This window comes from Anastrepha obliqua, chromosome 6 (assembly GCF_027943255.1).
Source record: "Anastrepha obliqua isolate idAnaObli1 chromosome 6, idAnaObli1_1.0, whole genome shotgun sequence".
NCBI classification, from domain to species: Eukaryota; Metazoa; Arthropoda; class Insecta; order Diptera; family Tephritidae; genus Anastrepha; species Anastrepha obliqua.
The window spans coordinates 65,596,080-65,605,555 of NC_072897.1; positions in this window are offsets into that span (position 1 = coordinate 65,596,080).

The following is a 9,476-nucleotide window of genomic DNA, read 5'->3' on the forward strand; positions in this document are numbered from 1 at the left end:
CATCTTCTTGCTCCCACAGCTTAGTAGCGGCGACATGGTGGTGGCAAGCATCGAGCTTGGGAAAACCGGTTTCTGGCTAGCCTCCGCGTATATGGCCTACGACAGAGATGCTCCGCCGGACGAAGTCCGTACTCTTGTGCAAGAGGCAGCCCGGAAGAACAAACATTTGGTTGTCTCCTGCGACGCAAATGCTCACAACATCCTGTGGGGCAGCAGCGACACTAACTCTAGAGGTGAGTCACTACTGGACTTTATCTTAGAAAATAAAATTAGTGTTTTGAATTTAGGCTCAGAGCCGACTTTTGCTACTATGAACAGAGAGGAAGTTTTGGACATCACCCTGGCTTCCGACATGTTCTCTAATCACATTAAAAGATGGCGAGTTTCAAACGAAAATTCGTTCTCAGACCATCGGTATATTGAATTCGAAATCGACACTAGGTCTCCCCAAGTTAGTCAGTTCAGGAATATACGGAAAACTGACTGGGGAGTTTACAATAAAAAATTAAGAGCTCTACTGCCAAAGAAAGCCCCCAAAAACCCCACTACTTGTGGGGAGTTGGATAAACTGGTTAATCAGGTAACTAAAGCAATGAATAGCTCGTTAGCAGCCAGCTGTCCGGTTGTCCGACCCAGAGGGAAGTCTAAACCACCTTGGTGGTCCAAGCAGCTAACCTCGCTACTAGAATCCCATAGAACACTATTTAATCTGGCCAAGGCCACGAGAAGGTCAGAAGACTGGCAAGCCTATAAGGCTGAATTGAAAAACTACAAAAAAGCAGTTAGAACTGCGCAGCGTGAATCATGGCAAAATTATTGCAAAGAAATTAAAGAGACTTCAGAAGCGGCCAGATTAAGAAAAATTCTCTCAAAGACGCCATGCAACCTAGGCTACCTACAAGGTCAAGGGAATACATGGACTACGTCAAGTGAGGAATCGTTAGGTCTTCTCCTAGACACACACTTTCCAGGAAACAAGCTGGTGGAACAAAACCATTCCGCCAATAATGAAAGGCAATCCGACCTAGGAAATCTCTTAGTTACACACTCAAAAATCGAATGGGCTATTAATACTTTTGGTCCTTATAAATCGCCAGGAATGGACGGTATCTACCCCTCTGAACTGCAGCAATCACGGCGCATTGTACTACTGTTTATCAAAATTGTCATTAGAAGCTGTCTTAACATGGGCTACATTCCGCTAGGATGGAGGGAGGCGAAAGTCTCCTTCATACCCAAGGCAGGTAGGTCCTCACACACTAACCCTAAAGACTTCAGACCCATTAGTCTAACGTCTTTTCTTCTCAAGATCCTGGAGAGAATAATAGATGAATACATACGGGGTGTCGTGCCTTTAAATAGGCTCTCTTCGGCGCAACATGCCTATACTAAAGGGGAGTCCACAGAAACCGCCTTACACTCACTCGTCGGGTTGGTGGAAAAAAGCTTATCAGACAAAGAGTTGGAATTGGTTGCTTTCGTAGACATAGAAGGCGCCTTCAACAATATAAATGCAAACGCTATAGTAGATTCATTAGAAGATTTTGGAGTTGAACCACATGTCGTAGCCCTAATAGAAGATATACTCATCAAAAGAAAGGTAACGGCTAAATTAGGAAGCACTACTCTAAGCAGACAGGTCTGCAGAGGCACACCGCAAGGTGGAGTCCTCTCCCCTCTTCTTTGGATCTTGGCAGTAAACTCCCTGTTGCTGACCCTGGAAAGAGGGGGTTGCCACGTCACAGCTTACGCAGATGACGTAGCAATCGCCGTTAAAGGCAAATATCCTGATACCCTTATGGATATTCTGCGCTCTAACATGGCCACGCTTAGAAGCTGGACTGAGAACAGGGGACTCGATATAAACCCCTCAAAAACTCAAATAATTCTCTTTACAAAGAAACATAGGCTCCCTACAATCTCCCCGCTAATTTTTAAGGGTGTGGAGATTCCTTTGAAAGAGAATGTCAAGTACCTAGGACTCATATTAGACAGGAAACTCACGTGGAAATCTAATATTGAGGAAAGAGTAAAGAAGGCCAACGTTGCATTATACACTTGCAAAAAAGCGGTCGGTATCAAATGGGGACTAACACCCCGTATTACGCACTGGCTCTATGCTTCGTAAGTTAGGCCAATCTTAATGTACGGAATACTTGTATGGTGGCCATCTGCTCAAAAGGCGACTTACGCTAAAATCATGAGTAAGGTCCAAAAACAGCTTTTTTATGCATCTATGGCGCTTTAAAGAATACTCAAAACAAAGCGCTGGAAGTGCTAATCAACTTACCTGCCCTAAATCTGGTAGGAAAACACGTGGCCGCCGCCTCGGCGCTCAGACTAAAAAGTATGGCGCTATGGAAAGACCGGTGCTTTGGCCACGCTTCCATTTTGCACTCTCTGAATAGTCATAAACAAGAAATAGACTACTCTATCCCTAGACTCACCTTTGAAAGGCTCTTCAAGACGAGTATACCGTCAAGAAGGGAGTGGCATACAACAAGGCCATGGAGAAGGGGGGAATTAAACTTTTATACAGATGGCTCCAAGCTAGACGATAAGGTTGGCTACGGAGTTTTCTCGAAGGAATTAGGACTGGAACTATCCGTTCGACTACCAGACTACTGCAGCGTCTATCAGGCAGAGGTACTAGCTATAAAAGAAGTGGCTACATACCTAAACACGCACGCCGTAACAAAAACGATTATAAATATATTCTCGGATAGCCAGGCGGCCATCAAATCAATGAATGCGGCTTTACTAAGATCGAAGGTTGCACAGGAATGCCGGGCAGCTCTAAATGACATTAGTGATGTATTCAAGGTCAGCCTTATTTGGGTTCCGGGACATAGAGATATTGAGGGAAACTGTAAAGCAGATGAGCTAGCCAGAAAGGGTACCGCTCTCCAACTGCTGAGTGATAAAAGCACCATCGGAATACCCATGGCCACGAGTAAACTAATAATAAAAAACCACTTTATCCAAGAGGCCAATAGGTCATGGAGAAATGAAGATACGTGTCTAACAGCTAGGCTACTATGGCCGCAAATAAACAAGAAAAGAAAAAAGGAATTGCTTAGTCTCTCAAGAGACAATATCTCGAAGGTCGTGGCTTGTTTAACCGGTCACTGGTTATTTGGCAGGCATTCCTCCAGACTAGGAGTTTTCTCCCATGAATATTGCAGAAGTTGTAGAAATGAGGAAGAGGAAGAAACAGTTGAGCACTTACTTTGCAATTGTCCAGCCCTAGCTAAAATCAGAGCAGGTTGTCTAGGTAAATACTTTTTTTAATTCTCTCACTTACTGTCTGGCGTGGGGTTGGCATCAATACTACGCTTCATAAGAGCCACGAAACGGTTCCACGAGGGAAGATAAATGAGGTTCCCGTGTAGCACAGTGGTATCACAACGGACCTGTAAGGTTTAAGTGAGCTGGTCGTGCAGACCGACTACCACCATAACCTTACCTAACCTAACCTAACAATGTGCGTAAGTTTGGTTTAATTCGGTGCAAAGACACGGCCGGTTAGCGAACACACACAAAAAGTTGACTTTATTTTATATTACAACTAGCAAACCCGGCCCCCTTCGCTGGGCACACTAAAATAGAATAGATATGGTTTAGAACAGAAAATATATGGTTTTCATATTATTTATTTCTTTATTCTTTATTCAAGCGCTTTCTCATAAACAACATTTTTTGTTTTTCTATTTGTTTTTGAGTAAATATAAAATATAAATTGAAAATCAGGAAAAAAGAAGATTGTTTTTAAATTTCAAATCAACGCATATGAATAACTAAGAAACAATCGTCTTTTTTCCTGATCATCCATGAATTTTTCGTTTCAATTTATATGTTTTATTAAGCATTGGAGCTTTTTTAACCATTATCCATTTATATTTTTCAAAAAAAAAAACGAAAAAAATTGTTTTTTCCACGAACACATAATTTCATTCGGATTTCATATTAAATTCTCAAATTTCATAAGAAAGTATTCACTGTTCCAAAATCCACTCCAAAAAAATTCACAAACAATTTTTACATGTTGCACTTACGTTTTTTCCTTATGGCATCCAAATCAGAAAGAAATATTGACACATTGTAACTCACACTGTCAATTTGACAGTTCAGTTCCGCCCCAAGCGTTAAAAAAGTAAGCGACATTATGGCTGGCTCAAAAGAACGCTGTACCCGTTGCCACTGCTCCGAATTACAACCAAACTTTACGAAACCCATTTCCAATACTTACTTAACAATGTGCATAAGTTTGGTTTAATTCGGTGCAAAGACACGGCGGGTCCACGTTTTGGCATATATTTCGAGACCCTAGTCATCAATAGGTATGAAAATTACCCCGTATTAAAGCACTTATCAACAGCTTTCATTTGATATCCATATTGTACAAACACATTCTAGGGTCCACGTTTTGGTCTCTATCTCGAGACCCTAGTCACTGAGCGGCATGAAAGATACTCTGAACTAAAGCATTCACCAACAGCTTCCATTTGATACCCATATTGTACATACACATCCGAAGGTTACCCGGGTCCACGTTTTGACCTATATCTCGAGACCCTATCTACCAATAGGTATCCAAACTATACGGAAACCATCAATGTGTGTAAGTTTGGTTTAATTCGGTGCAAGGACACGGCGGGTCCACGTTTTGGCATATATTCCTAGACCCTAGTCATCAATAGGTATGAAAATTACCCCGTATTAAAGCACTTATCAACAGCTTTCATTTGATACCCATATTGCACATACACAACCAGAGGTTACCCGGGTCCACGTTTTGACCTATATCTCGAGACCCCAGTCACGGAGCGGCATGAAAAATACTCTGTACTAAGGCATTCACCAACAGTTTCAATTTGATATCCATATTGTACAAACACATTCTAGGCTCCACGTTTTGGTCTCTATCTCGAGACCCTAGTCACGGAGCGGCGTGAAAAATACTCTGAACTAAAGCATTCACCAACAGCTTCCATTTGATACCCATATTGTACATACACATCCGAAGGTTACCCGGGTCCACGTTTTGACCTATATCTCGAGACCCTATCTACCAATAGGTATTCAAACTATACGGAAATCATCTTCAATACCTACTTAACAATGTGTGTAAGTTTGGTTTAATTCGGTTCAAAGACACGGCGGGTCCACGTTTTGGCATATATTTCGAGACCCTAGTCATCAATAGGTATGAAAATTACCCCGTATTAAAGCACTTATCAACAGCTTTCATTTGATACCCATATTGTATATACACAACCTAAGGTTACCCGGGTCCACGTTTTGACCTATATCTCGAGACCCCAGTCACGGAGCGGCATGAAAAATACTCTGAACTAAAGCATTCACCAACAGCTTCCATTTGATACCCATATTGTACATACACACCCGAAGGTTACCCGGGTCCACGTTTTGACCTATATCTCGAGCCCTATCCACCAATAGGTATCCAAACTATACGGAAACCACCTTCAATACCTTCTTAGCAATGTGTGTAAGTTTGGTTTAATTCGGTGCAGACACGGCCGGTTAGCGAACACAAACAAAAAGTTGACTTTATTTTATATATGAGATTTTTTTCAGTTTGTGTCCGAAAAATCCAAATATCTACGGAACCCTATTTTTTTCCAAAATAAAATGTAATCGATGCTACTCTTGGATAATGTAGTTTTCGAATGGTGAAAGAATTTTTAAAATCGGTCTAGTAGTTTTTGAGCCTATTCGTTACAAATAAACAAACAAACAAACAAAGTTTTCCTCTTTATAATATTAGTATAGATATAAGATTTTTTTCAGTTTGTGTCCGAAAAATCCAAATATCTTACGGAACCCTATTTTTTTCCAAAATAAAATATAATCCATGTTACTTGTGGATAATGTAGCTTTCGAATGGTGAAAGAATTTTTAAAATCGGTCCAGTAGTTTTTGAGCCTATTCATTACAACCAAACAAACAAAGTTTTCCTCTTTATAATATTAGTATAGATGTATTCGACAGCATTTACATACATATGTATGTATGTACATTTGTATATGAAAAACAATAATGCACAAGCGCAAGAACATCATATCACATATGCAAGTATGCCCAAATAACCTTGACTTATGTATGTACACATGTCACAGCACATCACATTCTTACAAGAAATCAAATACACATACGCACTAGTGAACGAGTTTCTTCCTAACAAGTGCAAAAACAATTCTGCTCTATGTATGTATGTATATACCCACTTTATGTCCTAGCATATATACATATGTAATATACATATACGAGTATACCTACTTGCCTTCTAAACTTCCTACAAAATAATTGTATTCATATGTTACTACATCCATGCACGTTCATACATTCATGCATATATGCGCGAGCACAGCGCTCCCTTCTTGCTTCCGTGTACTTTTGTCTTTCACCAGTCGATATTCCTAATATTGTACTTACAAAAACACAATACTTTGATAGACGCAAAAGCAACAGCAAGCACAACGCGATGGCCGCTTTGCCACCACACATTCTAAAATGTTCTAGAACACAACAAAAACACATACCTCACATGCGCATGTCGCCCGAAGCTAAAATCTAAGCCTAGCGACTACAAAAACAAAATAGATTCGTAGACGCAGTCGCAGCGGCCATGATTCTATCAGCGACGGCGCTGAACAATTTAGAACAAAAACAAAAAGTTCATTCATAACTTCGAGCTCATATTTCAATTTCATTCATAAAACGAGCCGCCCATATGCCAATTTTCGCGAGCATTCGAAAATAGTCAATATTGGAATATTTCGCGTGGAATAATTTGCCAATATTTGATAAATCTTAAATTTTTGTCATGTCGAGTGGCCGCGGCTCCGTATGTATGTATGCACCATTATATGTATGTAAATATGTCTTCTAACTGTGCGACAGTCGCGAGTTAATGCGACTTCCAGCGAATCACACATTGCTGTCCGCAAAGCCGCATATATGTACCTTATGATCAGAAAGTACCGGGAATGTTTAAATTAAACAAAACAGAGTTAAATTTAAGGCAAATTTATATTATCTCCTTCAAAATATGACCCGTCTGAAGCTACACACATGTGCCAACGTTTAACCCAGTCCTCCAAACACCCCCGGCAGGCCGATTTGTATTCTCTTTGATCAGAGCGATGGCGCGTTATCATCATGCAAAATCTTAGAATTGTTTGCTCACTAAAGCATTCACCAACAGCTTCCATTTGATACCCATATTGTACATACACATCCGAAGGTTACCCGGGTCCACGTTTTGACCTATATCTCGAGACCCTATCTACCAATAGGTATTCAAACTATACGGAAATCATCTTCAATACCTACTTAACAATGTGTGTAAGTTTGGTTTAATTCGGTTCAAAGACACGGCGGGTCCACGTTTTGGCATATATTTCGAGACCCTAGTCATCAATAGGTATGAAAATTACCCCGTATTAAAGCACTTATCAACAGCTTTCATTTGATACCCATATTGTATATACACAACCTAAGGTTACCCGGGTCCACGTTTTGACCTATATCTCGAGACCCCAGTCACGGAGCGGCATGAAAAATACTCTGAACTAAAGCATTCACCAACAGCTTCCATTTGATACCCATATTGTACATACACACCCGAAGGTTACCCGGGTCCACGTTTTGACCTATATCTCGAGCCCTATCCACCAATAGGTATCCAAACTATACGGAAACCATCTTCAATACCTTCTTAGCAATGTGTGTAAGTTTGGTTTAATTCGGTGCAGACACGGCCGGTTAGCGAACACAAACAAAAAGTTGACTTTATTTTATATATGAGATTTTTTTCAGTTTGTGTCCGAAAAATCCAAATATCTACGGAACCCTATTTTTTTCCAAAATAAAATGTAATCGATGCTACTCTTGGATAATGTAGTTTTCGAATGGTGAAAGAATTTTTAAAATCGGTCTAGTAGTTTTTGAGCCTATTCGTTACAAATAAACAAACAAACAAACAAAGTTTTCCTCTTTATAATATTAGTATAGATATAAGATTTTTTTCAGTTTGTGTCCGAAAAATCCAAATATCTTACGGAACCCTATTTTTTTCCAAAATAAAATATAATCCATGTTACTTGTGGATAATGTAGCTTTCGAATGGTGAAAGAATTTTTAAAATCGGTCCAGTAGTTTTTGAGCCTATTCATTACAACCAAACAAACAAAGTTTTCCTCTTTATAATATTAGTATAGATGTATTCGACAGCATTTACATACATATGTATGTATGTACATTTGTATATGAAAAACAATAATGCACAAGCGCAAGAACATCATATCACATATGCAAGTATGCCCAAATAACCTTGACTTATGTATGTACACATGTCACAGCACATCACATTCTTACAAGAAATCAAATACACATACGCACTAGTGAACGAGTTTCTTCCTAACAAGTGCAAAAACAATTCTGCTCTATGTATGTATGTATGTTACCATGGCACATGTTCATGGCACATAATATAATATCATGTATCATATTGTGAACATATCACAAAGTTGCGTCTCACGGGTAAACGACACCACACGCGCAAGACTAAAGCGCTGACCGCGCATTTCCCAAACTTACGAATTTTCCCAGCACATGCTGATGCAACGTGACCTGGCAAAATTCTAGTTGTAATATAGAAGTAAGAATATTTTGTAAATTTAGTTTTTAAGTGAACAATAAACTGTAAAGACGTGGACTCCTGTCCACGCAAGTTTTTTAAAAAACTCAAATTAACAAATGAAAAATTAACTGGCGCCCGAGCAGGGACCGCGCGCGAAAAGTAATAAAAGCCCGAAAAATAAAAAGTACGGCTACGCGAAACGTCGTGATTAAGCTAGAAAAAATAAAGTGAAGTAAAAGCGACAATTCGCAAGAGACAAGTGGGACAACAAGTGACGCCGAAGGACCCGAGTACCACAGGAAAAAGGAGAATACTGAAGCATCCAACAAACATCCACATGCAGCGCTGGACCCTAACGTGAGATTACTTTTAAGATATATTATTTCTTAATTATAAAAAAAATATTGTGAAAAAAAAAATTAGTGAAAATTTGAAAAAGAATTAAAGAGTGAAAAAAATTTTTAAACTTTGAGGAAATTAAAAAAATTAACATTTGTAAGAGTGAAAAAATATTTCCATAAAATTTGAGGAAAAACTGATATTTTTGGAAAAATTATATATTTGTAAAATTTGCGGAAAGTAAGAAAATTAATATTTTTGAAAAAGAATATTTCGTAAAAATCCTGGGAAAAGGAAAATATTTTTTATAAAATTTAAGAAAAACTGATATTTTTTTAAAAAAGGGAAAAAAGTGGAAAAATTATATATTTGTAAAATTTGCGGAAAGTAAGAAAATTAATATTTTTGAAAAGAATATTTCGTAAAAATCCTGAGAAAAGGAAAAAATAGATTTTTTTATTAGTGAAAA